General features: G+C 47.2%; 43 non-coding genes across 43 annotated transcripts; all 43 read right to left on the bottom strand.

The window, feature by feature from the left end:
• Positions 1–358: 358 nt before the first annotated feature.
• Positions 359–430, bottom strand: TRNAP-AGG (transfer RNA proline (anticodon AGG)). The gene has a single exon. It is a non-coding gene; the product is annotated as a tRNA-Pro (tRNA).
• Positions 431–864: 434 nt separating this feature from the next.
• Positions 865–937, bottom strand: TRNAV-UAC (transfer RNA valine (anticodon UAC)). Its single transcript has one exon. It is a non-coding gene; the product is annotated as a tRNA-Val (tRNA).
• Positions 938–1,321: 384 nt separating this feature from the next.
• Positions 1,322–1,393, bottom strand: TRNAP-CGG (transfer RNA proline (anticodon CGG)). The gene has a single exon. It is a non-coding gene; the product is annotated as a tRNA-Pro (tRNA).
• Positions 1,394–2,333: 940 nt separating this feature from the next.
• TRNAL-CAA (transfer RNA leucine (anticodon CAA)) lies at positions 2,334–2,445 on the bottom strand. Its single transcript has 2 exons — positions 2,408–2,445; positions 2,334–2,379 (listed from the first exon to the last, which is right to left on the bottom strand). It is a non-coding gene; the product is annotated as a tRNA-Leu (tRNA).
• Positions 2,446–2,740: 295 nt separating this feature from the next.
• On the bottom strand, positions 2,741–2,813 carry TRNAV-AAC (transfer RNA valine (anticodon AAC)). Its single transcript has one exon. It is a non-coding gene; the product is annotated as a tRNA-Val (tRNA).
• A 385-nt stretch (positions 2,814–3,198) lies between these two features.
• Positions 3,199–3,270, bottom strand: TRNAP-AGG (transfer RNA proline (anticodon AGG)). Its single transcript has one exon. It is a non-coding gene; the product is annotated as a tRNA-Pro (tRNA).
• Positions 3,271–3,704: 434 nt separating this feature from the next.
• TRNAV-UAC (transfer RNA valine (anticodon UAC)) lies at positions 3,705–3,777 on the bottom strand. The gene has a single exon. It is a non-coding gene; the product is annotated as a tRNA-Val (tRNA).
• Positions 3,778–4,161: 384 nt separating this feature from the next.
• Positions 4,162–4,233, bottom strand: TRNAP-CGG (transfer RNA proline (anticodon CGG)). Its single transcript has one exon. It is a non-coding gene; the product is annotated as a tRNA-Pro (tRNA).
• Positions 4,234–5,174: 941 nt separating this feature from the next.
• On the bottom strand, positions 5,175–5,286 carry TRNAL-CAA (transfer RNA leucine (anticodon CAA)). Its single transcript has 2 exons — positions 5,249–5,286; positions 5,175–5,220 (listed from the first exon to the last, which is right to left on the bottom strand). It is a non-coding gene; the product is annotated as a tRNA-Leu (tRNA).
• Positions 5,287–5,581: 295 nt separating this feature from the next.
• Positions 5,582–5,654, bottom strand: TRNAV-AAC (transfer RNA valine (anticodon AAC)). Its single transcript has one exon. It is a non-coding gene; the product is annotated as a tRNA-Val (tRNA).
• Positions 5,655–6,039: 385 nt separating this feature from the next.
• On the bottom strand, positions 6,040–6,111 carry TRNAP-AGG (transfer RNA proline (anticodon AGG)). The gene has a single exon. It is a non-coding gene; the product is annotated as a tRNA-Pro (tRNA).
• A 434-nt stretch (positions 6,112–6,545) lies between these two features.
• On the bottom strand, positions 6,546–6,618 carry TRNAV-UAC (transfer RNA valine (anticodon UAC)). The gene has a single exon. It is a non-coding gene; the product is annotated as a tRNA-Val (tRNA).
• A 384-nt stretch (positions 6,619–7,002) lies between these two features.
• On the bottom strand, positions 7,003–7,074 carry TRNAP-CGG (transfer RNA proline (anticodon CGG)). Its single transcript has one exon. It is a non-coding gene; the product is annotated as a tRNA-Pro (tRNA).
• Positions 7,075–8,014: 940 nt separating this feature from the next.
• TRNAL-CAA (transfer RNA leucine (anticodon CAA)) lies at positions 8,015–8,126 on the bottom strand. Its single transcript has 2 exons — positions 8,089–8,126; positions 8,015–8,060 (listed from the first exon to the last, which is right to left on the bottom strand). It is a non-coding gene; the product is annotated as a tRNA-Leu (tRNA).
• Positions 8,127–8,421: 295 nt separating this feature from the next.
• On the bottom strand, positions 8,422–8,494 carry TRNAV-AAC (transfer RNA valine (anticodon AAC)). The gene has a single exon. It is a non-coding gene; the product is annotated as a tRNA-Val (tRNA).
• Positions 8,495–8,879: 385 nt separating this feature from the next.
• TRNAP-AGG (transfer RNA proline (anticodon AGG)) lies at positions 8,880–8,951 on the bottom strand. The gene has a single exon. It is a non-coding gene; the product is annotated as a tRNA-Pro (tRNA).
• Positions 8,952–9,385: 434 nt separating this feature from the next.
• Positions 9,386–9,458, bottom strand: TRNAV-UAC (transfer RNA valine (anticodon UAC)). Its single transcript has one exon. It is a non-coding gene; the product is annotated as a tRNA-Val (tRNA).
• Positions 9,459–9,842: 384 nt separating this feature from the next.
• On the bottom strand, positions 9,843–9,914 carry TRNAP-CGG (transfer RNA proline (anticodon CGG)). Its single transcript has one exon. It is a non-coding gene; the product is annotated as a tRNA-Pro (tRNA).
• A 941-nt stretch (positions 9,915–10,855) lies between these two features.
• Positions 10,856–10,967, bottom strand: TRNAL-CAA (transfer RNA leucine (anticodon CAA)). The gene is made up of 2 exons: positions 10,930–10,967; positions 10,856–10,901 (listed from the first exon to the last, which is right to left on the bottom strand). It is a non-coding gene; the product is annotated as a tRNA-Leu (tRNA).
• A 295-nt stretch (positions 10,968–11,262) lies between these two features.
• On the bottom strand, positions 11,263–11,335 carry TRNAV-AAC (transfer RNA valine (anticodon AAC)). Its single transcript has one exon. It is a non-coding gene; the product is annotated as a tRNA-Val (tRNA).
• A 385-nt stretch (positions 11,336–11,720) lies between these two features.
• TRNAP-AGG (transfer RNA proline (anticodon AGG)) lies at positions 11,721–11,792 on the bottom strand. Its single transcript has one exon. It is a non-coding gene; the product is annotated as a tRNA-Pro (tRNA).
• A 434-nt stretch (positions 11,793–12,226) lies between these two features.
• TRNAV-UAC (transfer RNA valine (anticodon UAC)) lies at positions 12,227–12,299 on the bottom strand. Its single transcript has one exon. It is a non-coding gene; the product is annotated as a tRNA-Val (tRNA).
• A 384-nt stretch (positions 12,300–12,683) lies between these two features.
• On the bottom strand, positions 12,684–12,755 carry TRNAP-CGG (transfer RNA proline (anticodon CGG)). The gene has a single exon. It is a non-coding gene; the product is annotated as a tRNA-Pro (tRNA).
• Positions 12,756–13,696: 941 nt separating this feature from the next.
• TRNAL-CAA (transfer RNA leucine (anticodon CAA)) lies at positions 13,697–13,808 on the bottom strand. The gene is made up of 2 exons: positions 13,771–13,808; positions 13,697–13,742 (listed from the first exon to the last, which is right to left on the bottom strand). It is a non-coding gene; the product is annotated as a tRNA-Leu (tRNA).
• A 295-nt stretch (positions 13,809–14,103) lies between these two features.
• TRNAV-AAC (transfer RNA valine (anticodon AAC)) lies at positions 14,104–14,176 on the bottom strand. The gene has a single exon. It is a non-coding gene; the product is annotated as a tRNA-Val (tRNA).
• A 385-nt stretch (positions 14,177–14,561) lies between these two features.
• TRNAP-AGG (transfer RNA proline (anticodon AGG)) lies at positions 14,562–14,633 on the bottom strand. Its single transcript has one exon. It is a non-coding gene; the product is annotated as a tRNA-Pro (tRNA).
• A 434-nt stretch (positions 14,634–15,067) lies between these two features.
• TRNAV-UAC (transfer RNA valine (anticodon UAC)) lies at positions 15,068–15,140 on the bottom strand. The gene has a single exon. It is a non-coding gene; the product is annotated as a tRNA-Val (tRNA).
• A 384-nt stretch (positions 15,141–15,524) lies between these two features.
• Positions 15,525–15,596, bottom strand: TRNAP-CGG (transfer RNA proline (anticodon CGG)). The gene has a single exon. It is a non-coding gene; the product is annotated as a tRNA-Pro (tRNA).
• A 941-nt stretch (positions 15,597–16,537) lies between these two features.
• TRNAL-CAA (transfer RNA leucine (anticodon CAA)) lies at positions 16,538–16,649 on the bottom strand. The gene is made up of 2 exons: positions 16,612–16,649; positions 16,538–16,583 (listed from the first exon to the last, which is right to left on the bottom strand). It is a non-coding gene; the product is annotated as a tRNA-Leu (tRNA).
• Positions 16,650–16,944: 295 nt separating this feature from the next.
• TRNAV-AAC (transfer RNA valine (anticodon AAC)) lies at positions 16,945–17,017 on the bottom strand. The gene has a single exon. It is a non-coding gene; the product is annotated as a tRNA-Val (tRNA).
• A 385-nt stretch (positions 17,018–17,402) lies between these two features.
• TRNAP-AGG (transfer RNA proline (anticodon AGG)) lies at positions 17,403–17,474 on the bottom strand. The gene has a single exon. It is a non-coding gene; the product is annotated as a tRNA-Pro (tRNA).
• A 434-nt stretch (positions 17,475–17,908) lies between these two features.
• TRNAV-UAC (transfer RNA valine (anticodon UAC)) lies at positions 17,909–17,981 on the bottom strand. Its single transcript has one exon. It is a non-coding gene; the product is annotated as a tRNA-Val (tRNA).
• Positions 17,982–18,365: 384 nt separating this feature from the next.
• Positions 18,366–18,437, bottom strand: TRNAP-CGG (transfer RNA proline (anticodon CGG)). The gene has a single exon. It is a non-coding gene; the product is annotated as a tRNA-Pro (tRNA).
• Positions 18,438–19,367: 930 nt separating this feature from the next.
• TRNAL-CAA (transfer RNA leucine (anticodon CAA)) lies at positions 19,368–19,479 on the bottom strand. Its single transcript has 2 exons — positions 19,442–19,479; positions 19,368–19,413 (listed from the first exon to the last, which is right to left on the bottom strand). It is a non-coding gene; the product is annotated as a tRNA-Leu (tRNA).
• Positions 19,480–19,774: 295 nt separating this feature from the next.
• TRNAV-AAC (transfer RNA valine (anticodon AAC)) lies at positions 19,775–19,847 on the bottom strand. Its single transcript has one exon. It is a non-coding gene; the product is annotated as a tRNA-Val (tRNA).
• Positions 19,848–20,232: 385 nt separating this feature from the next.
• TRNAP-AGG (transfer RNA proline (anticodon AGG)) lies at positions 20,233–20,304 on the bottom strand. The gene has a single exon. It is a non-coding gene; the product is annotated as a tRNA-Pro (tRNA).
• Positions 20,305–20,738: 434 nt separating this feature from the next.
• Positions 20,739–20,811, bottom strand: TRNAV-UAC (transfer RNA valine (anticodon UAC)). Its single transcript has one exon. It is a non-coding gene; the product is annotated as a tRNA-Val (tRNA).
• A 384-nt stretch (positions 20,812–21,195) lies between these two features.
• TRNAP-CGG (transfer RNA proline (anticodon CGG)) lies at positions 21,196–21,267 on the bottom strand. Its single transcript has one exon. It is a non-coding gene; the product is annotated as a tRNA-Pro (tRNA).
• A 941-nt stretch (positions 21,268–22,208) lies between these two features.
• On the bottom strand, positions 22,209–22,320 carry TRNAL-CAA (transfer RNA leucine (anticodon CAA)). Its single transcript has 2 exons — positions 22,283–22,320; positions 22,209–22,254 (listed from the first exon to the last, which is right to left on the bottom strand). It is a non-coding gene; the product is annotated as a tRNA-Leu (tRNA).
• Positions 22,321–22,615: 295 nt separating this feature from the next.
• On the bottom strand, positions 22,616–22,688 carry TRNAV-AAC (transfer RNA valine (anticodon AAC)). Its single transcript has one exon. It is a non-coding gene; the product is annotated as a tRNA-Val (tRNA).
• A 385-nt stretch (positions 22,689–23,073) lies between these two features.
• On the bottom strand, positions 23,074–23,145 carry TRNAP-AGG (transfer RNA proline (anticodon AGG)). Its single transcript has one exon. It is a non-coding gene; the product is annotated as a tRNA-Pro (tRNA).
• A 434-nt stretch (positions 23,146–23,579) lies between these two features.
• On the bottom strand, positions 23,580–23,652 carry TRNAV-UAC (transfer RNA valine (anticodon UAC)). Its single transcript has one exon. It is a non-coding gene; the product is annotated as a tRNA-Val (tRNA).
• Positions 23,653–24,036: 384 nt separating this feature from the next.
• On the bottom strand, positions 24,037–24,108 carry TRNAP-CGG (transfer RNA proline (anticodon CGG)). The gene has a single exon. It is a non-coding gene; the product is annotated as a tRNA-Pro (tRNA).
• Positions 24,109–24,569: the final 461 nt, after the last annotated feature.

The raw sequence follows: 24,569 nt of genomic DNA, 5'->3' as shown, positions 1-24,569 counted from the left end.
AAAGTTCCTCTCAAGGCTTCACCCTACTTCTATTCTGCTGTATCAGCAGCGGCTCAGAATGTGCAGAACAAGTGTGAAAACCTCAGAGATATCATCCAACATGCTTGCAATTAGACGTATTCAAAATTTACTTGTGCAGGCATTGACAGACAAATATCTGATGCCTAAATGTCTGCGAGTACAGCTTGGGAAAGCATCACCTGGGACACACTGAGACTAAGCAGGTAGGCAGAAAAAGCACGGTGATCCATTTTTCTTCTGAGGTTAGGAATATGTTGCGCAACAATGCACCGAGTATTACTAGAAATAGTCAGGCATAGTGCATTTTTAGTACGATTTGTATGTTTAGCTCTAAAAAGGGCTCGTCCGGGATTTGAACCCGGGACCTCTCGCACCCTAAGCGAGAATCATACCCCTAGACCAACGAGCCACGCAAGAGTCACCTCTGACATGGCTCCAGGGGTTAGTGGCAGCTAGTCGGTGAATGCTTCACCCAAAGCAAGCAACTGCACATGTTGCTCTCTTCTGCAATATGATTGCTGTCTTTTCCATGGCCGTCATCAAACAAGAAATTAAAAAGCCTCTGTCCTTCAGACAGTTTGTTTTTTCTAAGTGTCTGCTTGCGGTGAGGACAAGAAAAGCATTTCTGCTCTCATTCCTTGCTTTCATGAAGTAGGCCCACCCTTCAGAGCAAAGGGCGAGCAAGCGAATGGCGCAAGCTATCGTCACTTCTCTTTTCGAGCTGTCACTGAGATCCCTGGAGCACACTACGTCAGGTTGGTGAGGGATAGACAGCCTCTATTATCTCAGCTTTCCTATAAAGTCAGCAAGTAAAGGCAAACACTGTTAAAAACAGCAAACCGCTGTTTCTGCCCGGTCTCGAACCAGGGACCTTTCGCGTGTAAGGTAAACGTGATAACCACTACACTACAGAAACAGACACTAACTCAGGAATCTTGTTGGCATGTATTGGGCTGGAATGCACAGACTAAGGGCCAATGTCCTTGAAGCTCAAAGTTGGGCTCTCCTTACCCGGTCTCTATTTCTTTGGAAGACAGGAATGAGGACCACTTTTATTCCAAGAGGCGATTTTGAAACCATATCCTGAAATTACACTAGAAAAACACTATGCATGTAATGTTCCTACCATGCTTGTCTGGCCCAGAAAAGCAGTTGCAAAGAAGTCCTGCACTCCTTTATCCCGCCACAAGTGGAAAATAGCGTGCAGGGTAAGGAACTTTCTCGACATACACAGCGTCTTATAGCATTGAAAAGAAGAAATGCTCCTATATTACAAGCATCCTGAAAATGTCCACAGCATGGGCTCGTCCGGGATTTGATCCCGGGACCTCTCGCACCCGAAGCGAGAATCATACCCCTAGACCAACGAGCCTGAGTGGCCAGGAGACATTTTGAACAATTTCTGAAGCGTCTTTCAGAAAAAAAGCAGGGCTATTTGGCTAGTCTCCCTCTAAGTGAGCCTCACAACGTCATGTTTTCTCTCAAGTTGTTGTTTTTTCACTCTAGCAAGAAAGGGGGCAGCCAATCTCCTATCAGCCAGTGAGCAGAAAAAAGGCACAGATGAGAACAGCAAGCACTTTCTGGCAATTGTTCTCCTCTGCAAGTCCTGGACCCTTGCCCCATAGACTTCCACACCAGAAGCAATGAAGGGCCCACCATTTCCTGCGCCTGAGAAAGAGGGGTTTGATATTTGGATTCAAACGCGCTCGCTCAGCGCTCGATCAGGCTCGATCAGGCGAGATTTATATGAGTGGCTCACAGGCCTGAAACACTAACCTGGGAGACCCAGAGTGGCTGACTTCTCAGTATAGCCATTGTTGGGCGAGTCACCTCCTTTCCTCCTGCCTCAATCTAGAATTGGCTGCAAATCATAAGAGAGAGTGCAATGCCCGTGTGCAGTGCCTACTCCCAGCTACCTCTCTGTCTTCCTTATGTAAATTAGAATTTGCAAGGGGGGACCAATGGCATTCTGCTCCTCCCACAAAACCAGGAAGCCCTGTTGAACATGTCTGCCTGTGTTTTTGCAGGGACAGTGCCTTCTCTGCCCAAAAGGTGGCAGGAGAGCCTCACAACAAATGATGGGATCAACTGCTTAGTTAGAAACCCAGCAAGGCAGTTACTGTGATGGAGTGCAAATTTAATGGAAGGTGTGCCTGAGGTGTCATTTCCAGAAATCCATGGAATTGTGATTGAGGGCCCAGCCTGATTGTTGGTGGATTTCTCTTCACATGCTACAGGTTCCTGCAAAGATTGTGGTGTTTGCCGGGAACGCACTGCAAAAAACAGGAAGATTTACGGGTGTAAAAGGGACCTGTCAGAAGTGGGATTTGAACCCACGCCTCCATGAGGAGACCAGAAGGCTCTGCTACACTGAAGATCAAGTTCTCTTGAGTCTGGCGCCTTAGACCACTCGGCCATCCTGACGTCTCATGAGGGGGGCTTAGGTCTAACTCTTCTATCTGCACCTGCCAATGTTTCCACTTACAACCTTCACAGCAATGTCACAGGTGTAAAGGCCCCAACAATACAACATAGCTTAAACAAAATAAAAATAGGCACAAGAACGACCCCCAGATGAAGGATGCAGATAACTTTGTTTCGTCTTGCAAAGGTAAAGAAAGTTTCCCACGGCTCACTGTGTTCAAAGACCACCTCTTCTTAAACTTGCATTCAGATAATAAGGTTTTAGAGTGTGCACATAAAAGCAGCCAACGCTCAGTGTTTCTGCCCGGTCTCGAACCGAGGACCTTTCGCGTGTTAGGCGAACGTGATGACCACTACACTACAGAAACGACCTTGCTGCTTGCTACTGTTAAAGCAAAGTTCCTCTCAAGGCTTCACCCTACTTCTATTCTGCTGTATCAGCAGCGGCTCAGAATGTGCAGAACAAGTGTGAAAACCTCAGAGATATCATCCAACATGCTTGCAATTAGACGTATTCAAAATTTACTTGTGCAGGCATTGACAGACAAATATCTGATGCCTAAATGTCTGCGAGTACAGCTTGGGAAAGCATCACCTGGGACACACTGAGACTAAGCAGGTAGGCAGAAAAAGCACGGTGATCCATTTTTCTTCTGAGGTTAGGAATATGTTGCGCAACAATGCACCGAGTATTACTAGAAATAGTCAGGCATAGTGCATTTTTAGTACGATTTGTATGTTTAGCTCTAAAAAGGGCTCGTCCGGGATTTGAACCCGGGACCTCTCGCACCCTAAGCGAGAATCATACCCCTAGACCAACGAGCCACGCAAGAGTCACCTCTGACATGGCTCCAGGGGTTAGTGGCAGCTAGTCGGTGAATGCTTCACCCAAAGCAAGCAACTGCACATGTTGCTCTCTTCTGCAATATGATTGCTGTCTTTTCCATGGCCGTCATCAAACAAGAAATTAAAAAGCCTCTGTCCTTCAGACAGTTTGTTTTTTCTAAGTGTCTGCTTGCGGTGAGGACAAGAAAAGCATTTCTGCTCTCATTCCTTGCTTTCATGAAGTAGGCCCACCCTTCAGAGCAAAGGGCGAGCAAGCGAATGGCGCAAGCTATCGTCACTTCTCTTTTCGAGCTGTCACTGAGATCCCTGGAGCACACTACGTCAGGTTGGTGAGGGATAGACAGCCTCTATTATCTCAGCTTTCCTATAAAGTCAGCAAGTAAAGGCAAACACTGTTAAAAACAGCAAACCGCTGTTTCTGCCCGGTCTCGAACCAGGGACCTTTCGCGTGTAAGGCAAACGTGATAACCACTACACTACAGAAACAGACACTAACTCAGGAATCTTGTTGGCATGTATTGGGCTGGAATGCACAGACTAAGGGCCAATGTCCTTGAAGCTCAAAGTTGGGCTCTCCTTACCCGGTCTCTATTTCTTTGGAAGACAGGAATGAGGACCACTTTTATTCCAAGAGGCGATTTTGAAACCATATCCTGAAATTACACTAGAAAAACACTATGCATGTAATGTTCCTACCATGCTTGTCTGGCCCAGAAAAGCAGTTGCAAAGAAGTCCTGCACTCCTTTATCCCGCCACAAGTGGAAAATAGCGTGCAGGGTAAGGAACTTTCTCGACATACACAGCGTCTTATAGCATTGAAAAGAAGAAATGCTCCTATATTACAAGCATCCTGAAAATGTCCACAGCATGGGCTCGTCCGGGATTTGAACCCGGGACCTCTCGCACCCGAAGCGAGAATCATACCCCTAGACCAACGAGCCTGAGTGGCCAGGAGACATTTTGAACAATTTCTGAAGCGTGTTTCAGAAAAAAAGCAGGGCTATTTGGCTAGTCTCCCTCTAAGTGAGCCTCACAACGTCATGTTTTCTCTCAAGTTGTTGTTTTTTCACTCTAGCAAGAAAGGGGGCAGCCAATCTCCTATCAGCCAGTGAGCAGAAAAAAGGCACAGATGAGAACAGCAAGCACTTTCTGGCAATTGTTCTCCTCTGCAAGTCCTGGACCCTTGCCCCATAGACTTCCACACCAGAAGCAATGAAGGGCCCACCATTTCCTGCGCCTGAGAAAGAGGGGTTTGATATTTGGATTCAAACGCGCTCGCTCAGCGCTCGATCAGGCTCGATCAGGCGAGATTTATATGAGTGGCTCACAGGCCTGAAACACTAACCTGGGAGACCCAGAGTGGCTGACTTCTCAGTATAGCCATTGTTGGGCGAGTCACCTCCTTTCCTCCTGCCTCAATCTAGAATTGGCTGCAAATCATAAGAGAGAGTGCAATGCCCGTGTGCAGTGCCTACTCCCAGCTACCTCTCTGTCTTCCTTATGTAAATTAGAATTTGCAAGGGGGGAACCAATGGCATTCTGCTCCTCCCACATAACCAGGAAGCCCTGTTGAACATGTCTGCCTGTGTTTTTGCAGGGACAGTGCCTTCTCTGCCCAAAAGGTGGCAGGAGAGCCTCACAACAAATGATGGGATCAACTGCTTAGTTAGAAACCCAGCAAGGCAGTTACTGTCATGGAGTGCAAATTTAATGGAAGGTGTGCCTGAGGTGTCATTTCCAGAAATCCATGGAATTGTGATTGAGGGCCCAGCCTGATTGTTGGTGGATTTCTCTTCACATGCTACAGGTTCCTGCAAAGATTGTGGTGTTTGCCGGGAACGCACTGCAAAAAACAGGAAGATTTACGAGTGTAAAAGGGACCTGTCAGAAGTGGGATTTGAACCCACGCCTCCATGAGGAGACCAGAAGGCTCAGCTACACTGAAGATCAAGCTCTCTTGAGTCTGGCGCCTTAGACCACTCGGCCATCCTGACGGCTCATGAGGGGGGCTTAGGTCTAACTCTTCTATCTGCACCTGCCAATGTTTCCACTTACAACCTTCACAGCAATGTCACAGGTGTAAAGGCCCCAACAATACAACATAGCTTAAACAAAATAAAAATAGGCACAAGAACGACCCCCAGATGACGGATGCAGATAACTTTGTTTCGTCTTGCAAAGGTAAAGAAAGTTTCCCACGGCTCACTGTGTTCAAAGACCACCTCTTCTTAAACTTGCATTCAGATAATAAGGTTTTAGAGTGTGCACATAAAAGCAGCCAACGCTCAGTGTTTCTGCCCGGTCTCAAACCGGGGACCTTTCGCGTGTTAGGTGAACGTGATGACCACTACACTACAGAAACGACCTTGCTGCTTGCTACTGTTAAAGCAAAGTTCCTCTCAAGGCTTCACCCTACTTCTATTCTGCTGTATCAGCAGCGGCTCAGAATGTGCAGAACAAGTGTGAAAACCTCAGAGATATCATCCAACATGCTTGCAATTAGACGTATTCAAAATTTACTTGTGCAGGCATCGACAGACAAATATCTGATGCCTAAATGTCTGCGAGTACAGCTTGGGAAAGCATCACCTGGGACACACTGAGACTAAGCAGGTAGGCAGAAAAAGCACGATGATCCATTTTTCTTCTGAGGTTAGGAATATGTTGCGCAACAATGCACCGAGTATTACTAGAAATAGTCAGGCATAGTGCATTTTTAGTACGATTTGTATGTTTAGCTCTAAAAAGGGCTCGTCCGGGATTTGAACCCGGGACCTCTCGCACCCTAAGCGAGAATCATACCCCTAGACCAACGAGCCACGCAAGAGTCACCTCTGACATGGCTCCAGGGGTTAGTGGCAGCTAGTCGGTGAATGCTTCACCCAAAGCAAGCAACTGCACATGTTGCTCTCTTCTGCAATATGATTGCTGTCTTTTCCATGGCCGTCATCAAACAAGAAATTAAAAAGCCTCTGTCCTTCAGACAGTTTGTTTTTTCTAAGTGTCTGCTTGCGGTGAGGACAAGAAAAGCATTTCTGCTCTCATTCCTTGCTTTCATGAAGTAGGCCCACCCTTCAGAGCAAAGGGCGAGCAAGCGAATGGCGCAAGCTATCGTCACTTCTCTTTTCGAGCTGTCACTGAGATCCCTGGAGCACACTACGTCAGGTTGGTGAGGGATAGACAGCCTCTATTATCTCAGCTTTCCTATAAAGTCAGCAAGTAAAGGCAAACACTGTTAAAAACAGCAAACCGCTGTTTCTGCCCGGTCTCGAACCAGGGACCTTTCGCGTGTAAGGCGAACGTGATAACCACTACACTACAGAAACAGACACTAACTCAGGAATCTTGTTGGCATGTATTGGGCTGGAATGCACAGACTAAGGGCCAATGTCCTTGAAGCTCAAAGTTGGGCTCTCCTTACCCGGTCTCTATTTCTTTGGAAGACAGGAATGAGGACCACTTTTATTCCAAGAGGCGATTTTGAAACCATATCCTGAAATTACACTAGAAAAACACTATGCATGTAATGTTCCTACCATGCTTGTCTGGCCCAGAAAAGCAGTTGCAAAGAAGTCCTGCACTCCTTTATCCCGCCACAAGTGGAAAATAGCGTGCAGGGTAAGGAACTTTCTCGACATACACAGCGTCTTATAGCATTGAAAAGAAGAAATGCTCCTATATTACAAGCATCCTGAAAATGTCCACAGCATGGGCTCGTCCGGGATTTGAACCCGGGACCTCTCGCACCCGAAGCGAGAATCATACCCCTAGACCAACGAGCCTGAGTGGCCAGGAGACATTTTGAACAATTTCTGAAGCGTCTTTCAGAAAAAAAGCAGGGCTATTTGGCTAGTCTCCCTCTAAGTGAGCCTCACAACGTCATGTTTTCTCTCAAGTTGTTGTTTTTTCACTCTAGCAAGAAAGGGGGCAGCCAATCTCCTATCAGCCAGTGAGCAGAAAAAAGGCACAGATGAGAACAGCAAGCACTTTCTGGCAATTGTTCTCCTCTGCAAGTCCTGGACCCTTGCCCCATAGACTTCCACACCAGAAGCAATGAAGGGCCCACCATTTCCTGCGCCTGAGAAAGAGGGGTTTGATATTTGGATTCAAACGCGCTCGCTCAGCGCTCGATCAGGCTCGATCAGGCGAGATTTATATGAGTGGCTCACAGGCCTGAAACACTAACCTGGGAGACCCAGAGTGGCTGACTTCTCAGTATAGCCATTGTTGGGCGAGTCACCTCCTTTCCTCCTGCCTCAATCTAGAATTGGCTGCAAATCATAAGAGAGAGTGCAATGCCCGTGTGCAGTGCCTACTCCCAGCTACCTCTCTGTCTTCCTTATGTAAATTAGAATTTGCAAGGGGGGACCAATGGCATTCTGCTCCTCCCACAAAACCAGGAAGCCCTGTTGAACATGTCTGCCTGTGTTTTTGCAGGGACAGTGCCTTCTCTGCCCAAAAGGTGGCAGGAGAGCCTCACAACAAATGATGGGATCAACTGCTTAGTTAGAAACCCAGCAAGGCAGTTACTGTGATGGAGTGCAAATTTAATGGAAGGTGTGCCTGAGGTGTCATTTCCAGAAATCCATGGAATTGTGATTGAGGGCCCAGCCTGATTGTTGGTGGATTTCTCTTCACATGCTACAGGTTCCTGCAAAGATTGTGGTGTTTGCCGGGAACGCACTGCAAAAAACAGGAAGATTTACGGGTGTAAAAGGGACCTGTCAGAAGTGGGATTTGAACCCACGCCTCCATGAGGAGACCAGAAGGCTCTGCTACACTGAAGATCAAGTTCTCTTGAGTCTGGCGCCTTAGACCACTCGGCCATCCTGACGTCTCATGAGGGGGGCTTAGGTCTAACTCTTCTATCTGCACCTGCCAATGTTTCCACTTACAACCTTCACAGCAATGTCACAGGTGTAAAGGCCCCAACAATACAACATAGCTTAAACAAAATAAAAATAGGCACAAGAACGACCCCCAGATGAAGGATGCAGATAACTTTGTTTCGTCTTGCAAAGGTAAAGAAAGTTTCCCACGGCTCACTGTGTTCAAAGACCACCTCTTCTTAAACTTGCATTCAGATAATAAGGTTTTAGAGTGTGCACATAAAAGCAGCCAACGCTCAGTGTTTCTGCCCGGTCTCGAACCGAGGACCTTTCGCGTGTTAGGCGAACGTGATGACCACTACACTACAGAAACGACCTTGCTGCTTGCTACTGTTAAAGCAAAGTTCCTCTCAAGGCTTCACCCTACTTCTATTCTGCTGTATCAGCAGCGGCTCAGAATGTGCAGAACAAGTGTGAAAACCTCAGAGATATCATCCAACATGCTTGCAATTAGACGTATTCAAAATTTACTTGTGCAGGCATTGACAGACAAATATCTGATGCCTAAATGTCTGCGAGTACAGCTTGGGAAAGCATCACCTGGGACACACTGAGACTAAGCAGGTAGGCAGAAAAAGCACGGTGATCCATTTTTCTTCTGAGGTTAGGAATATGTTGCGCAACAATGCACCGAGTATTACTAGAAATAGTCAGGCATAGTGCATTTTTAGTACGATTTGTATGTTTAGCTCTAAAAAGGGCTCGTCCGGGATTTGAACCCGGGACCTCTCGCACCCTAAGCGAGAATCATACCCCTAGACCAACGAGCCACGCAAGAGTCACCTCTGACATGGCTCCAGGGGTTAGTGGCAGCTAGTCGGTGAATGCTTCACCCAAAGCAAGCAACTGCACATGTTGCTCTCTTCTGCAATATGATTGCTGTCTTTTCCATGGCCGTCATCAAACAAGAAATTAAAAAGCCTCTGTCCTTCAGACAGTTTGTTTTTTCTAAGTGTCTGCTTGCGGTGAGGACAAGAAAAGCATTTCTGCTCTCATTCCTTGCTTTCATGAAGTAGGCCCACCCTTCAGAGCAAAGGGCGAGCAAGCGAATGGCGCAAGCTATCGTCACTTCTCTTTTCGAGCTGTCACTGAGATCCCTGGAGCACACTACGTCAGGTTGGTGAGGGATAGACAGCCTCTATTATCTCAGCTTTCCTATAAAGTCAGCAAGTAAAGGCAAACACTGTTAAAAACAGCAAACCGCTGTTTCTGCCCGGTCTCGAACCAGGGACCTTTCGCGTGTAAGGCAAACGTGATAACCACTACACTACAGAAACAGACACTAACTCAGGAATCTTGTTGGCATGTATTGGGCTGGAATGCACAGACTAAGGGCCAATGTCCTTGAAGCTCAAAGTTGGGCTCTCCTTACCCGGTCTCTATTTCTTTGGAAGACAGGAATGAGGACCACTTTTATTCCAAGAGGCGATTTTGAAACCATATCCTGAAATTACACTAGAAAAACACTATGCATGTAATGTTCCTACCATGCTTGTCTGGCCCAGAAAAGCAGTTGCAAAGAAGTCCTGCACTCCTTTATCCCGCCACAAGTGGAAAATAGCGTGCAGGGTAAGGAACTTTCTCGACATACACAGCGTCTTATAGCATTGAAAAGAAGAAATGCTCCTATATTACAAGCATCCTGAAAATGTCCACAGCATGGGCTCGTCCGGGATTTGAACCCGGGACCTCTCGCACCCGAAGCGAGAATCATACCCCTAGACCAACGAGCCTGAGTGGCCAGGAGACATTTTGAACAATTTCTGAAGCGTCTTTCAGAAAAAAAGCAGGGCTATTTGGCTAGTCTCCCTCTAAGTGAGCCTCACAACGTCATGTTTTCTCTCAAGTTGTTGTTTTTTCACTCTAGCAAGAAAGGGGGCAGCCAATCTCCTATCAGCCAGTGAGCAGAAAAAAGGCACAGATGAGAACAGCAAGCACTTTCTGGCAATTGTTCTCCTCTGCAAGTCCTGGACCCTTGCCCCATAGACTTCCACACCAGAAGCAATGAAGGGCCCACCATTTCCTGCGCCTGAGAAAGAGGGGTTTGATATTTGGATTCAAACGCGCTCGCTCAGCGCTCGATCAGGCTCGATCAGGCGAGATTTATATGAGTGGCTCACAGGCCTGAAACACTAACCTGGGAGACCCAGAGTGGCTGACTTCTCAGTATAGCCATTGTTGGGCGAGTCACCTCCTTTCCTCCTGCCTCAATCTAGAATTGGCTGCAAATCATAAGAGAGAGTGCAATGCCCGTGTGCAGTGCCTACTCCCAGCTACCTCTCTGTCTTCCTTATGTAAATTAGAATTTGCAAGGGGGGAACCAATGGCATTCTGCTCCTCCCACATAACCAGGAAGCCCTGTTGAACATGTCTGCCTGTGTTTTTGCAGGGACAGTGCCTTCTCTGCCCAAAAGGTGGCAGGAGAGCCTCACAACAAATGATGGGATCAACTGCTTAGTTAGAAACCCAGCAAGGCAGTTACTGTCATGGAGTGCAAATTTAATGGAAGGTGTGCCTGAGGTGTCATTTCCAGAAATCCATGGAATTGTGATTGAGGGCCCAGCCTGATTGTTGGTGGATTTCTCTTCACATGCTACAGGTTCCTGCAAAGATTGTGGTGTTTGCCGGGAACGCACTGCAAAAAACAGGAAGATTTACGGGTGTAAAAGGGACCTGTCAGAAGTGGGATTTGAACCCACGCCTCCATGAGGAGACCAGAAGGCTCAGCTACATTGAAAATCAAGCACTCTTGAGTCTGGCGCCTTAGACCACTCGGCCATCCTGACGGCTCATGAGGGGGGCTTAGGTCTAACTCTTCTATCTGCACCTGCCAATGTTTCCACTTACAACCTTCACAGCAATGTCACAGGTGTAAAGGCCCCAACAATACAACATAGCTTAAACAAAATAAAAATAGGCACAAGAACGACCCCCAGATGACGGATGCAGATAACTTTGTTTCGTCTTGCAAAGGTAAAGAAAGTTTCCCACGGCTCACTGTGTTCAAAGACCACCTCTTCTTAAACTTGCATTCAGATAATAAGGTTTTAGAGTGTGCACATAAAAGCAGCCAACGCTCAGTGTTTCTGCCCGGTCTCAAACCGGGGACCTTTCGCGTGTTAGGTGAACGTGATGACCACTACACTACAGAAACGACCTTGCTGCTTGCTACTGTTAAAGCAAAGTTCCTCTCAAGGCTTCACCCTACTTCTATTCTGCTGTATCAGCAGCGGCTCAGAATGTGCAGAACAAGTGTGAAAACCTCAGAGATATCATCCAACATGCTTGCAATTAGACGTATTCAAAATTTACTTGTGCAGGCATCGACAGACAAATATCTGATGCCTAAATGTCTGCGAGTACAGCTTGGGAAAGCATCACCTGGGACACACTGAGACTAAGCAGGTAGGCAGAAAAAGCACGATGATCCATTTTTCTTCTGAGGTTAGGAATATGTTGCGCAACAATGCACCGAGTATTACTAGAAATAGTCAGGCATAGTGCATTTTTAGTACGATTTGTATGTTTAGCTCTAAAAAGGGCTCGTCCGGGATTTGAACCCGGGACCTCTCGCACCCTAAGCGAGAATCATACCCCTAGACCAACGAGCCACGCAAGAGTCACCTCTGACATGGCTCCAGGGGTTAGTGGCAGCTAGTCGGTGAATGCTTCACCCAAAGCAAGCAACTGCACATGTTGCTCTCTTCTGCAATATGATTGCTGTCTTTTCCATGGCCGTCATCAAACAAGAAATTAAAAAGCCTCTGTCCTTCAGACAGTTTGTTTTCTCTAAGTGTCTGCTTGCGGTGAGGACAAGAAAAGCATTTCTGCTCTCATTCCTTGCTTTCATGAAGTAGGCCCACCCTTCAGAGCAAAGGGCGAGCAAGCGAATGGCGCAAGCTATCGTCACTTCTCTTTTCGAGCTGTCACTGAGATCCCTGGAGCACACTACGTCAGGTTGGTGAGGGATAGACAGCCTCTATTATCTCAGCTTTCCTATAAAGTCAGCCAGTAAAGGCAAACACTGTTAAAAACAGCAAACCGCTGTTTCTGCCCGGTCTCGAACCAAGGACCTATCGCGTGTAAGGCGAACGTGAAAACCACTACACTACAGAAACAGACACTAACTCAGGAATCTTGTTGGCATGTATTGGGCTGGAATGCACAGACTAAGGGCCAATGTCCTTGAAGCTCAAAGTTGGGCTCTCCTTACCCGGTCTCTATTTCTTTGGAAGACAGGAATGAGGACCACTTTTATTCCAAGAGGCGATTTTGAAACCATATCCTGAAATTACACTAGAAAAACACTATGCATGTAATGTTCCTACCATGCTGGTCTGGCCCAGAAAAGCAGTTGCAAAGAAGTCCTGCACTCCTTTATCCCGCCACAAGTGGAAAATAGCGTGCAGGGTAAGGAACTTTCTCGACATACACAGCGTCTTATAGCATTGAAAAGAAGAAATGCTCCTATATTACAAGCATCCTGAAAATGTCCACAGCATGGGCTCGTCCGGGATTTGAACCCGGGACCTCTCGCACCCGAAGCGAGAATCATACCCCTAGACCAACGAGCCTGAGTGGCCAGGAGACATTTTGAACAATTTCTGAAGCGTGTTTCAGAAAAAAAGCAGGGCTATTTGGCTAGTCTCCCTCTAAGTGAGCCTCACAACGTCATGTTTTCTCTCAAGTTGTTGTTTTTTCACTCTAGCAAGAAAGGGGGCAGCCAATCTCCTATCAGCCAGTGAGCAGAAAAAAGGCACAGATGAGAACAGCAAGCACTTTCTGGCAATTGTTCTCCTCTGCAAGTCCTGGACCCTTGCCCCATAGACTTCCACACCAGAAGCAATGAAGGGCCCACCATTTCCTGCGCCTGAGAAAGAGGGGTTTGATATTTGGATTCAAACGCGCTCGCTCAGCGCTCGATCAGGCTCGATCAGGCGAGATTTATATGAGTGGCTCACAGGCCTGAAACACTAACCTGGGAGACCCAGAGTGGCTGACTTCTCAGTATAGCCATTGTTGGGCGAGTCACCTCCTTTCCTCCTGCCTCAATCTAGAATTGGCTGCAAATCATAAGAGAGAGTGCAATGCCCGTGTGCAGTGCCTACTCCCAGCTACCTCTCTGTCTTCCTTATGTAAATTAGAATTTGCAAGGGGGGAACCAATGGCATTCTGCTCCTCCCACATAACCAGGAAGCCCTGTTGAACATGTCTGCCTGTGTTTTTGCAGGGACAGTGCCTTCTCTGCCCAAAAGGTGGCAGGAGAGCCTCACAACAAATGATGGGATCAACTGCTTAGTTAGAAACCCAGCAAGGCAGTTACTGTCATGGAGTGCAAATTTAATGGAAGGTGTGCCTGAGGTGTCATTTCCAGAAATCCATGGAATTGTGATTGAGGGCCCAGCCTGATTGTTGGTGGATTTCTCTTCACATGCTACAGGTTCCTGCAAAGATTGTGGTGTTTGCCGGGAACGCACTGCAAAAAACAGGAAGATTTACGGGTGTAAAAGGGACCTGTCAGAAGTGGGATTTGAACCCACGCCTCCATGAGGAGACCAGAAGGCTCAGCTACACTGAAGATGAAGCTCTCTTGAGTCTGGCGCCTTAGACCACTCGGCCATCCTGACGGCTCATGAGGGGGGCTTAGGTCTAACTCTTCTATCTGCACCTGCCAATGTTTCCACTTACAACCTTCACAGCAATGTCACAGGTGTAAAGGCCCCAACAATACAACATAGCTTAAACAAAATAAAAATAGGCACAAGAACGACCCCCAGATGACGGATGCAGATAACTTTGTTTCGTCTTGCAAAGGTAAAGAAAGTTTCCCACGGCTCACTGTGTTCAAAGACCACCTCTTCTTAAACTTGCATTCAGATAATAAGGTTTTAGAGTGTGCACATAAAAGCAGCCAACGCTCAGTGTTTCTGCCCGGTCTCAAACCGGGGACCTTTCGCGTGTTAGGTGAACGTGATGACCACTACACTACAGAAACGACCTTGCTGCTTGCTACTGTTAAAGCAAAGTTCCTCTCAAGGCTTCACCCTACTTCTATTCTGCTGTATCAGCAGCGGCTCAGAATGTGCAGAACAAGTGTGAAAACCTCAGAGATATCATCCAACATGCTTGCAATTAGACGTATTCAAAATTTACTTGTGCAGGCATCGACAGACAAATATCTGATGCCTAAATGTCTGCGAGTACAGCTTGGGAAAGCATCACCTGGGACACACTGAGACTAAGCAGGTAGGCAGAAAAAGCACGATGATCCATTTTTCTTCTGAGGTTAGGAATATGTTGCGCAACAATGCACCGAGTATTACTAGAAATAGTCAGGCATAGTGCATTTTTAGTACGATTTGTATGTTTAGCTCTAAAAAGGGCTCGTCCGGGATTTGAACCCGGGACCTCTCGCACCCTAAGCGAGAATCATACCCCTAGACCAACGAGCCACGCAAGAGTCACCTCTGACATGGCTCCAGGGGTTAGTGGCAGCTAGTCGGTGAATGCTTCACCCAAAGCAAGCAACTGCACATGTTGCTCTCTTCTGCAATATGATTGCTGTCTTTTCCATGGCCGTCATCAAACAAGAAATTAAAAAGCCTCTGTCCTTCAGACAGTTTGTTTTCTCTAAGTGTCTGCTTGCGGTGAGGACAAGAAAAGCATTTCTGCTCTCATTCCTTGCTTTCATGAAGTAGGCCCACCCTTCAGAGCAAAGGGCGAGCAAGCGAATGGCGCAAGCTATCGTCACTTCTCTTTTCGAGCTGTCACTGAGATCCCTGGAGCACACTACGTCAGGTTGGTGAGGGATAGACAGCCTCTATTATCTCAGCTTTCCTATAAAGTCAGCCAGTAAAGGCAAACACTGTTAAAAACAGCAAACCGCTGTTCCTGCCCGGTCTCGAACCAAGGACCTATCGCGTGTAAGGCGAACGTGAAAACCACTACACTACAGAAACAGACACTAACTCAGGAATCTTGTTGGCATGTATTGGGCTGGAATGCACAGACTAAGGGCCAATGTCCTTGAAGCTCAAAGTTGGGCTCTCCTTACCCGGTCTCTATTTCTTTGGAAGACAGGAATGAGGACCACTTTTATTCCAAGAGGCGATTTTGAAACCATATCCTGAAATTACACTAGAAAAACACTATGCATGTAATGTTCCTACCATGCTGGTCTGGCCCAGAAAAGCAGTTGCAAAGAAGTCCTGCACTCCTTTATCCCGCCACAAGTGGAAAATAGCGTGCAGGGTAAGGAACTTTCTCGACATACACAGCGTCTTATAGCATTGAAAAGAAGAAATGCTCCTATATTACAAGCATCCTGAAAATGTCCACAGCATGGGCTCGTCCGGGATTTGAACCCGGGACCTCTCGCACCCGAAGCGAGAATCATACCCCTAGACCAACGAGCCTGAGTGGCCAGGAGACATTTTGAACAATTTCTGAAGCGTCTTTCAGAAAAAAAGCAGGGCTATTTGGCTAGTCTCCCTCTAAGTGAGCCTCACAACGTCATGTTTTCTCTCAAGTTGTTGTTTTTTCACTCTAGCAAGAAAGGGGGCAGCCAATCTCCTATCAGCCAGTGAGCAGAAAAAAGGCACAGATGAGAACAGCAAGCACTTTCTGGCAATTGTTCTCCTCTGCAAGTCCTGGACCCTTGCCCCATAGACTTCCACACCAGAAGCAATGAAGGGCCCACCATTTCCTGCGCCTGAGAAAGAGGGGTTTGATATTTGGATTCAAACGCGCTCGCTCAGCGCTCGATCAGGCTCGATCAGGCGAGATTTATATGAGTGGCTCACAGGCCTGAAACACTAACCTGGGAGACCCAGAGTGGCTGACTTCTCAGTATAGCCATTGTTGGGCGAGTCACCTCCTTTCCTCCTGCCTCAATCTAGAATTGGCTGCAAATCATAAGAGAGAGTGCAATGCCCGTGTGCAGTGCCTACTCCCAGCTACCTCTCTGTCTTCCTTATGTAAATTAGAATTTGCAAGGGGGGAACCAATGGCATTCTGCTCCTCCCACATAACCAGGAAGCCCTGTTGAACATGTCTGCCTGTGTTTTTGCAGGGACAGTGCCTTCTCTGCCCAAAAGGTGGCAGGAGAGCCTCACAACAAATGATGGGATCAACTGCTTAGTTAGAAACCCAGCAAGGCAGTTACTGTCATGGAGTGCAAATTTAATGGAAGGTGTGCCTGAGGTGTCATTTCCAGAAATCCATGGAATTGTGATTGAGGGCCCAGCCTGATTGTTGGTGGATTTCTCTTCACATGCTACAGGTTCCTGCAAAGATTGTGGTGTTTGCCGGGAACGCACTGCAAAAAACAGGAAGATTTACGGGTGTAAAAGGGACCTGTCAGAAGTGGGATTTGAACCCACGCCTCCACGAGGAGACCAGAAGGCTCAGCTACACTGAAGATCAAGCTCTCTTGAGTCTGGCGCCTTAGACCACTCGGCCATCCTGACGGCTCATGAGGGGGGCTTAGGTCTAACTCTTCTATCTGCACCTGCCAATGTTTCCACTTACAACCTTCACAGCAATGTCACAGGTGTAAAGGCCCCAACAATACAACATAGCTTAAACAAAATAAAAATAGGCACAAGAACGACCCCCAGATGACGGATGCAGATAACTTTGTTTCGTCTTGCAAAGGTAAAGAAAGTTTCCCACGGCTCACTGTGTTCAAAGACCACCTCTTCTTAAACTTGCATTCAGATAATAAGGTTTTAGAGTGTGCACATAAAAGCAGCCAACGCTCAGTGTTTCTGCCCGGTCTCAAACCGGGGACCTTTCGCGTGTTAGGTGAACGTGATGACCACTACACTACAGAAACGACCTTGCTGCTTGCTACTGTTAAAGCAAAGTTCCTCTCAAGGCTTCACCCTACTTCTATTCTGCTGTATCAGCAGCGGCTCAGAATGTGCAGAACAAGTGTGAAAACCTCAGAGATATCATCCAACATGCTTGCAATTAGACGTATTCAAAATTTACTTGTGCAGGCATCGACAGACAAATATCTGATGCCTAAATGTCTGCGAGTACAGCTTGGGAAAGCATCACCTGGGACACACTGAGACTAAGCAGGTAGGCAGAAAAAGCACGATGATCCATTTTTCTTCTGAGGTTAGGAATATGTTGCGCAACAATGCACCGAGTATTACTAGAAATAGTCAGGCATAGTGCATTTTTAGTACGATTTGTATGTTTAGCTCTAAAAAGGGCTCGTCCGGGATTTGAACCCGGGACCTCTCGCACCCTAAGCGAGAATCATACCCCTAGACCAACGAGCCACGCAAGAGTCACCTCTGACATGGCTCCAGGGGTTAGTGGCAGCTAGTCGGTGAATGCTTCACCCAAAGCAAGCAACTGCACATGTTGCTCTCTTCTGCAATATGATTGCTGTCTTTTCCATGGCCGTCATCAAACAAGAAATTAAAAAGCCTCTGTCCTTCAGACAGTTTGTTTTCTCTAAGTGTCTGCTTGCGGTGAGGACAAGAAAAGCATTTCTGCTCTCATTCCTTGCTTTCATGAAGTAGGCCCACCCTTCAGAGCAAAGGGCGAGCAAGCGAATGGCGCAAGCTATCGTCACTTCTCTTTTCGAGCTGTCACTGAGATCCCTGGAGCACACTACGTCAGGTTGGTGAGGGATAGACAGCCTCTATTATCTCAGCTTTCCTATAAAGTCAGCCAGTAAAGGCAAACACTGTTAAAAACAGCAAACCGCTGTTTCTGCCCGGTCTCGAACCAAGGACCTATCGCGTGTAAGGCGAACGTGAAAACCACTACACTACAGAAACAGACACTAACTCAGGAATCTTGTTGGCATGTATTGGGCTGGAATGCACAGACTAAGGGCCAATGTCCTTGAAGCTCAAAGTTGGGCTCTCCTTACCCGGTCTCTATTTCTTTGGAAGACAGGAATGAGGACCACTTTTATTCCAAGAGGCGATTTTGAAACCATATCCTGAAATTACACTAGAAAAACACTATGCATGTAATGTTCCTACCATGCTGGTCTGGCCCAGAAAAGCAGTTGCAAAGAAGTCCTGCACTCCTTTATCCCGCCACAAGTGGAAAATAGCGTGCAGGGTAAGGAACTTTCTCGACATACACAGCGTCTTATAGCATTGAAAAGAAGAAATGCTCCTATATTACAAGCATCCTGAAAATGTCCACAGCATGGGCTCGTCCGGGATTTGAACCCGGGACCTCTCGCACCCGAAGCGAGAATCATACCCCTAGACCAACGAGCCTGAGTGGCCAGGAGACATTTTGAACAATTTCTGAAGCGTGTTTCAGAAAAAAAGCAGGGCTATTTGGCTAGTCTCCCTCTAAGTGAGCCTCACAACGTCATGTTTTCTCTCAAGTTGTTGTTTTTTCACTCTAGCAAGAAAGGGGGCAGCCAATCTCCTATCAGCCAGTGAGCAGAAAAAAGGCACAGATGAGAACAGCAAGCACTTTCTGGCAATTGTTCTCCTCTGCAAGTCCTGGACCCTTGCCCCATAGACTTCCACACCAGAAGCAATGAAGGGCCCACCATTTCCTGCGCCTGAGAAAGAGGGGTTTGATATTTGGATTCAAACGCGCTCGATCAGGCTCGATCAGGCGAGATTTATATGAGTGGCTCACAGGCCTGAAACACTAACCTGGGAGACCCAGAGTGGCTGACTTCTCAGTATAGCCATTGTTGGGCGAGTCACCTCCTTTCCTCCTGCCTCAATCTAGAATTGGCTGCAAATCATAAGAGAGAGTGCAATGCCCGTGTGCAGTGCCTACTCCCAGCTACCTCTCTGTCTTCCTTATGTAAATTAGAATTTGCAAGGGGGGAACCAATGGCATTCTGCTCCTCCCACATAACCAGGAAGCCCTGTTGAACATGTCTGCCTGTGTTTTTGCAGGGACAGTGCCTTCTCTGCCCAAAAGGTGGCAGGAGAGCCTCACAACAAATGATGGGATCAACTGCTTAGTTAGAAACCCAGCAAGGCAGTTACTGTCATGGAGTGCAAATTTAATGGAAGGTGTGCCTGAGGTGTCATTTCCAGAAATCCATGGAATTGTGATTGAGGGCCCAGCCTGATTGTTGGTGGATTTCTCTTCACATGCTACAGGTTCCTGCAAAGATTGTGGTGTTTGCCGGGAACGCACTGCAAAAAACAGGAAGATTTACGGGTGTAAAAGGGACCTGTCAGAAGTGGGATTTGAACCCACGCCTCCATGAGGAGACCAGAAGGCTCAGCTACATTGAAAATCAAGCACTCTTGAGTCTGGCGCCTTAGACCACTCGGCCATCCTGACGGCTCATGAGGGGGGCTTAGGTCTAACTCTTCTATCTGCACCTGCCAATGTTTCCACTTACAACCTTCACAGCAATGTCACAGGTGTAAAGGCCCCAACAATACAACATAGCTTAAACAAAATAAAAATAGGCACAAGAACGACCCCCAGATGACGGATGCAGATAACTTTGTTTCGTCTTGCAAAGGTAAAGAAAGTTTCCCACGGCTCACTGTGTTCAAAGACCACCTCTTCTTAAACTTGCATTCAGATAATAAGGTTTTAGAGTGTGCACATAAAAGCAGCCAACGCTCAGTGTTTCTGCCCGGTCTCAAACCGGGGACCTTTCGCGTGTTAGGTGAACGTGATGACCACTACACTACAGAAACGACCTTGCTGCTTGCTACTGTTAAAGCAAAGTTCCTCTCAAGGCTTCACCCTACTTCTATTCTGCTGTATCAGCAGCGGCTCAGAATGTGCAGAACAAGTGTGAAAACCTCAGAGATATCATCCAACATGCTTGCAATTAGACGTATTCAAAATTTACTTGTGCAGGCATTGACAGACAAATATCTGATGCCTAAATGTCTGCGAGTACAGCTTGGGAAAGCATCACCTGGGACACACTGAGACTAAGCAGGTAGGCAGAAAAAGCACGGTGATCCATTTTTCTTCTGAGGTTAGGAATATGTTGCGCAACAATGCACCGAGTATTACTAGAAATAGTCAGGCATAGTGCATTTTTAGTACGATTTGTATGTTTAGCTCTAAAAAGGGCTCGTCCGGGATTTGAACCCGGGACCTCTCGCACCCTAAGCGAGAATCATACCCCTAGACCAACGAGCCACGCAAGAGTCACCTCTGACATGGCTCCAGGGGTTAGTGGCAGCTAGTCGGTGAATGCTTCACCCAAAGCAAGCAACTGCACATGTTGCTCTCTTCTGCAATATGATTGCTGTCTTTTCCATGGCCGTCATCAAACAAGAAATTAAAAAGCCTCTGTCCTTCAGACAGTTTGTTTTTTCTAAGTGTCTGCTTGCGGTGAGGACAAGAAAAGCATTTCTGCTCTCATTCCTTGCTTTCATGAAGTAGGCCCACCCTTCAGAGCAAAGGGCGAGCAAGCGAATGGCGCAAGCTATCGTCACTTCTCTTTTCGAGCTGTCACTGAGATCCCTGGAGCACACTACGTCAGGTTGGTGAGGGATAGACAGCCTCTATTATCTCAGCTTTCCTATAAAGTCAGCAAGTAAAGGCAAACACTGTTAAAAACAGCAAACCGCTGTTTCTGCCCGGTCTCGAACCAGGGACCTTTCGCGTGTAAGGCAAACGTGATAACCACTACACTACAGAAACAGACACTAACTCAGGAATCTTGTTGGCATGTATTGGGCTGGAATGCACAGACTAAGGGCCAATGTCCTTGAAGCTCAAAGTTGGGCTCTCCTTACCCGGTCTCTATTTCTTTGGAAGACAGGAATGAGGACCACTTTTATTCCAAGAGGCGATTTTGAAACCATATCCTGAAATTACACTAGAAAAACACTATGCATGTAATGTTCCTACCATGCTTGTCTGGCCCAGAAAAGCAGTTGCAAAGAAGTCCTGCACTCCTTTATCCCGCCACAAGTGGAAAATAGCGTGCAGGGTAAGGAACTTTCTCGACATACACAGCGTCTTATAGCATTGAAAAGAAGAAATGCTCCTATATTACAAGCATCCTGAAAATGTCCACAGCATGGGCTCGTCCGGGATTTGAACCCGGGACCTCTCGCACCCGAAGCGAGAATCATACCCCTAGACCAACGAGCCTGAGTGGCCAGGAGACATTTTGAACAATTTCTGAAGCGTCTTTCAGAAAAAAAGCAGGGCTATTTGGCTAGTCTCCCTCTAAGTGAGCCTCACAACGTCATGTTTTCTCTCAAGTTGTTGTTTTTTCACTCTAGCAAGAAAGGGGGCAGCCAATCTCCTATCAGCCAGTGAGCAGAAAAAAGGCACAGATGAGAACAGCAAGCACTTTCTGGCAATTGTTCTCCTCTGCAAGTCCTGGACCCTTGCCCCATAGACTTCCACACCAGAAGCAATGAAGGGCCCACCATTTCCTGCGCCTGAGAAAGAGGGGTTTGATATTTGGATTCAAACGCGCTCGCTCAGCGCTCGATCAGGCTCGATCAGGCGAGATTTATATGAGTGGCTCACAGGCCTGAAACACTAACCTGGGAGACCCAGAGTGGCTGACTTCTCAGTATAGCCATTGTTGGGCGAGTCACCTCCTTTCCTCCTGCCTCAATCTAGAATTGGCTGCAAATCATAAGAGAGAGTGCAATGCCCGTGTGCAGTGCCTACTCCCAGCTACCTCTCTGTCTTCCTTATGTAAATTAGAATTTGCAAGGGGGGAACCAATGGCATTCTGCTCCTCCCACATAACCAGGAAGCCCTGTTGAACATGTCTGCCTGTGTTTTTGCAGGGACAGTGCCTTCTCTGCCCAAAAGGTGGCAGGAGAGCCTCACAACAAATGATGGGATCAACTGCTTAGTTAGAAACCCAGCAAGGCAGTTACTGTCATGGAGTGCAAATTTAATGGAAGGTGTGCCTGAGGTGTCATTTCCAGAAATCCATGGAATTGTGATTGAGGGCCCAGCCTGATTGTTGGTGGATTTCTCTTCACATGCTACAGGTTCCTGCAAAGATTGTGGTGTTTGCCGGGAACGCACTGCAAAAAACAGGAAGATTTACGGGTGTAAAAGGGACCTGTCAGAAGTGGGATTTGAACCCACGCCTCCATGAGGAGACCAGAAGGCTCAGCTACATTGAAAATCAAGCACTCTTGAGTCTGGCGCCTTAGACCACTCGGCCATCCTGACGGCTCATGAGGGGGGCTTAGGTCTAACTCTTCTATCTGCACCTGCCAATGTTTCCACTTACAACCTTCACAGCAATGTCACAGGTGTAAAGGCCCCAACAATACAACATAGCTTAAACAAAATAAAAATAGGCACAAGAACGACCCCCAGATGACGGATGCAGATAACTTTGTTTCGTCTTGCAAAGGTAAAGAAAGTTTCCCACGGCTCACTGTGTTCAAAGACCACCTCTTCTTAAACTTGCATTCAGATAATAAGGTTTTAGAGTGTGCACATAAAAGCAGCCAACGCTCAGTGTTTCTGCCCGGTCTCAAACCGGGGACCTTTCGCGTGTTAGGTGAACGTGATGACCACTACACTACAGAAACGACCTTGCTGCTTGCTACTGTTAAAGCAAAGTTCCTCTCAAGGCTTCACCCTACTTCTATTCTGCTGTATCAGCAGCGGCTCAGAATGTGCAGAACAAGTGTGAAAACCTCAGAGATATCATCCAACATGCTTGCAATTAGACGTATTCAAAATTTACTTGTGCAGGCATCGACAGACAAATATCTGATGCCTAAATGTCTGCGAGTACAGCTTGGGAAAGCATCACCTGGGACACACTGAGACTAAGCAGGTAGGCAGAAAAAGCACGATGATCCATTTTTCTTCTGAGGTTAGGAATATGTTGTGCAACAATGCACCGAGTATTACTAGAAATAGTCAGGCATAGTGCATTTTTAGTACGATTTGTATGTTTAGCTCTAAAAAGGGCTCGTCCGGGATTTGAACCCGGGACCTCTCGCACCCTAAGCGAGAATCATACCCCTAGACCAACGAGCCACGCAAGAGTCACCTCTGACATGGCTCCAGGGGTTAGTGGCAGCTAGTCGGTGAATGCTTCACCCAAAGCAAGCAACTGCACATGTTGCTCTCTTCTGCAATATGATTGCTGTCTTTTCCATGGCCGTCATCAAACAAGAAATTAAAAAGCCTCTGTCCTTCAGACAGTTTGTTTTCTCTAAGTGTCTGCTTGCGGTGAGGACAAGAAAAGCATTTCTGCTCTCATTCCTTGCTTTCATGAAGTAGGCCCACCCTTCAGAGCAAAGGGCGAGCAAGCGAATGGCGCAAGCTATCGTCACTTCTCTTTTCGAGCTGTCACTGAGATCCCTGGAGCACACTACGTCAGGTTGGTGAGGGATAGACAGCCTCTATTATCTCAGCTTTCCTATAAAGTCAGCCAGTAAAGGCAAACACTGTTAAAAACAGCAAACCGCTGTTTCTGCCCGGTCTCGAACCAAGGACCTATCGCGTGTAAGGCGAACGTGAAAACCACTACACTACAGAAACAGACACTAACTCAGGAATCTTGTTGGCATGTATTGGGCTGGAATGCACAGACTAAGGGCCAATGTCCTTGAAGCTCAAAGTTGGGCTCTCCTTACCCGGTCTCTATTTCTTTGGAAGACAGGAATGAGGACCACTTTTATTCCAAGAGGCGATTTTGAAACCATATCCTGAAATTACACTAGAAAAACACTATGCATGTAATGTTCCTACCATGCTGGTCTGGCCCAGAAAAGCAGTTGCAAAGAAGTCCTGCACTCCTTTATCCCGCCACAAGTGGAAAATAGCGTGCAGGGTAAGGAACTTTCTCGACATACACAGCGTCTTATAGCATTGAAAAGAAGAAATGCTCCTATATTACAAGCATCCTGAAAATGTCCACAGCATGGGCTCGTCCGGGATTTGAACCCGGGACCTCTCGCACCCGAAGCGAGAATCATACCCCTAGACCAACGAGCCTGAGTGGCCAGGAGACATTTTGAACAATTTCTGAAGCGTGTTTCAGAAAAAAAGCAGGGCTATTTGGCTAGTCTCCCTCTAAGTGAGCCTCACAACGTCATGTTTTCTCTCAAGTTGTTGTTTTTTCACTCTAGCAAGAAAGGGGGCAGCCAATCTCCTATCAGCCAGTGAGCAGAAAAAAGGCACAGATGAGAACAGCAAGCACTTTCTGGCAATTGTTCTCCTCTGCAAGTCCTGGACCCTTGCCCCATAGACTTCCACACCAGAAGCAATGAAGGGCCCACCATTTCCTGCGCCTGAGAAAGAGGGGTTTGATATTTGGATTCAAACGCGCTCGCTCAGCGCTCGATCAGGCTCGATCAGGCGAGATTTATATGAGTGGCTCACAGGCCTGAAACACTAACCTGGGAGACCCAGAGTGGCTGACTTCTCAGTATAGCCATTGTTGGGCGAGTCACCTC

The sequence above is a fragment of the Lissotriton helveticus genome, chromosome 10, assembly GCF_964261635.1.
Source record: "Lissotriton helveticus chromosome 10, aLisHel1.1, whole genome shotgun sequence".
NCBI classification, from domain to species: domain Eukaryota; kingdom Metazoa; phylum Chordata; class Amphibia; order Caudata; family Salamandridae; genus Lissotriton; species Lissotriton helveticus.
The sequence above is the reverse complement of the archived record's forward strand: the minus strand, read 5'-3'. Positions and strand labels throughout refer to the sequence as shown.